Source organism: Rutidosis leptorrhynchoides, chromosome 7 (genome assembly GCF_046630445.1).
Source record: "Rutidosis leptorrhynchoides isolate AG116_Rl617_1_P2 chromosome 7, CSIRO_AGI_Rlap_v1, whole genome shotgun sequence".
NCBI classification, from domain to species: Eukaryota; Viridiplantae; Streptophyta; class Magnoliopsida; order Asterales; family Asteraceae; genus Rutidosis; species Rutidosis leptorrhynchoides.
Genome location: NC_092339.1, coordinates 248,724,008 through 248,727,290, shown reverse-complemented (window position 1 = coordinate 248,727,290; position 3,283 = coordinate 248,724,008). Strand labels below are relative to the sequence as shown.

The following is a 3,283-nucleotide window of genomic DNA, read 5'->3' as shown; positions in this document are numbered from 1 at the left end:
TAAAAATAGATGATTTACAAATAAAATGACATGATTCTAATTTACATAATATATACGTCTTTTATAATGTTTTCTAGGATTATAATTTATTTATTAATTTATCTTAAAGGGATAATATATAAATCGGTGTATTTCCCATCGAATTTTAAATGTGTAAGGATTTCCTTAGAGAATAGGACACGTCAAAAAGTGGACTTTTAACGATGACATGATTTTCTTTAAACCAATTGAACACCAATAATGGTGGTATATATTGACCCTATAGGGAGGTTTTACCATATTCGTTCACTGACCTCTAGCTGGAACACTGCCCGAATGAATGTGTTTCCGAGTAGCGTCAATCGAGTTCGAATTTTCGCCCGAACGTGTGTGTTACGTGCAAATCATGAGGATCGTTGAAATGAATGATCTACTGATGTCAAAAAATCGCCGTTCAAGAAAAAAGTGGACTTTTAACCGACGTTGAGTTGACTTTTCCGACTTTGACATGACTTTTGATCGTCGGCCGACACATCTATATAATAATAACTCAATATATTTATTTCACATAGTATAATTTGAATTCTGTTTTTGGTTAAACCAATTTCACAAATTTCAAAAATGAAAATCGCAACGAAAAATCGAATTCAAATTCGGTTTTGCTCGAGAAAAAATCATTTTTCAAATTTGGTTTGATTTTTTGGGTTTGATTTCGATTCGGTACTTGATTCAAATGGTATCAAACCAAATACTGAACACCCTTTAGAATTAAGGACTTTCATCAAACATGAAAGAACCCATCAGAAAGAATGCACAAATACAAACAACACGTCCCCGAGAAGCCTTCCAACTAGAATTCAAATCTAAAACCAACCTAGCCAAAAAGTTGTTGAAAGGCGAGCCCAGCCAACCCCGTCAAAAACCTGGAAATAGTACTACCAAATGGGATATGTATCACAAATGTGAGTGGAAGTTAAAGGGACAAACGAGTTGTTTGATTCATTAAGATTTGTTTCTTATGTTTTGAGATTTATCTGCCATAAAAGAAAAGAGAGTTCGTAGAAACATAGGCCTTGTTCCGCGAATTAAAGAGGGTATCCCGAAATGGAAAAGTCATTAGACGGACTAGGCGAATTTCAAAATATGTGCCCAAAAGAATTAACCATATTCGTATCCTTAAACATACGTCGACTAAGTTCTTGGTGTTTTATGTTGGACAGTTATGCAAAAGTTACAAGCAGGAAAATGGTGATATCGGTCTTTGAAATCGTGGTTGGACTTGCTGCAACACATATTATGTTTCTTGTTTCTTTGGCTTTTATTGCAATTTATTTCATTTCAAACTTGGTTGTCGTAAGGTGAAAAATGGTTAAGTAGGTGGGTACGGACATGGTGCGAGGCTAGGAGGTGTCATGACCCCATATATATATATATATTAGAGCTAGCAGTGAAATTTGTAATTCTTTGAGTTACACACATTTGGATTTTTGATGAAACTAAAAGAGTCGGTATCAAAATAATATGACCAAAACTACTTCACAAAATTCTCAGTTTCAAACCTCACTAGCAATATATTTTGGAGTGCCGCAGAAAATGGTCATGAAATGACCTGATAAGGATGCATACATCTGAGTAAAAATATTCTTCTTTTACCGATCATCCGAACAAGAAAACCCTTACTCATTTTCGCCCCTAAAAGTTTTGTTCAAGCTCCGTCAAGAGATACGCACTTTTGAAATTAGCGCAGTCCGTCCAATATTTGCATTTAGAGGAAATCATGGTTTGGTTATGTGAAAAGAAGTCGATGATGTTTTAAGAGTGATGTTTGAAATGATTTAATTTACTATTTTAATTTTAATTTTCTTAAAATAAAAACAAAAGTGTTGGTTGGTAATTGTTTGGTGTTTGCTTTTACCTTCCCTTGTAAATCTTTTTTCAATGCAAGTCAGCAACTAGCCAGTCAAGAATCTCTCCTTTGCCCACAACAGAAAAGATTTATCCCAAAACTTTGTCTCCAAAGTCTAGATTCTCACTCAATTTATAACTAAATCTATTATTTTTGTTTCTAATTAAAATATAATCAAAGTCTTGCAATAGTTAGGTGGGGACTGGTCACCTTCTTTTGTCACTACTTTCACTCTGTTGAGACTCTCATATATATCACACACCCCTTAAAAGAAGGAGAAAAACCACAAACTTTTCACAAGCTTTCCAATCTTATTATCGTTTTCATTGATACCCTTTTTGTTGTTAAGCTTTCGTTTCTTAAGATGAGGTCAATTATGGCTGCTAAAACCCCTCAAGAGACTTCCTTTTCATTCTCAAGAAAGGTACTTTCAATGGAAAAAGAAAGTTGAAGATGATGATAATAATGAAGAAGAGATCCTTAGAACACAATCGCTTGGGTGTGTTATCACACAAGAAGACTTAACTCCGGACCATGAGGTTGACCTTCCGGTGCAACCTAATAAGCCTACACCGAGAAGGAAGAAACCGACACTTATGTCAGTTTCAAGAATCAGGTCGGCTTTTACATTTGGTAAAAGTCGACCTGATTCTGGTCTAGGAAAAAGGACAAAAATTGTAGGTACCCTTTTTGGATACAGACGTGGACACGTTCACGTTGCCTTCCAAGAGGATCCGAAACAGGCCCCGGCTTTTCTAGTAGAACTAGCTACTCCGACTAGCTTCCTCGTTCGAGAAATGGCATCGGGGTTGGTTCGTATAGCCTTAGAGTGCGATAAAAAGATTAAAAAGAGTTTTAAGCTATTGGATGAGCCATTATGGAGGACTTATTGCAATGGCAAAAAATGTGGCTATGCTATGAGGCGTGATTGTGGACCAGATGAATGGAAGGTATTTAATTCTATTGGACCGATTACTATGGGCGCCGGAGTATTACCGGCGAGTGGTGGTGATAGTGGTGGTGGTGGTGAAGGAGAGTTGATGTATATGAGAGCAAGGTTTGAGAGGATTATGGGGTCAAAAGATTCTGAAGCTTTTTACATGATGAATCCAGATAGCAATGGAGGACCAGAACTTAGTATTTATCTTATTAGAGTTTGAGATTTGGTGTTAGTTAAGTTTTAATTAATGCAAGTCTTGGGCTTTAAGATGATTAAGATTTGGTTTAAGTTCATCATGTGGTTTTCTGCTATCTTAATTTTAATTATAGAAACTTCGGTTTTGTGTTTTGTTTTTTGGTTAAATGCCTGCAAATCATACATAGTAAACTCCAAAGTTAAATACGGAGCAGTTATTTGGATAGAGGAATATTCATTTAAATTCATAAATTGAGATTTCA

General features: G+C 35.6%; 1 pseudogene; it reads left to right on the top strand.

The window, feature by feature from the left end:
- The first annotated feature begins 2,243 nt into the window (after positions 1 to 2,243).
- LOC139858881 (protein MIZU-KUSSEI 1-like) lies at positions 2,244 to 3,045 on the top strand (annotated as a pseudogene).
- Positions 3,046 to 3,283: the final 238 nt, after the last annotated feature.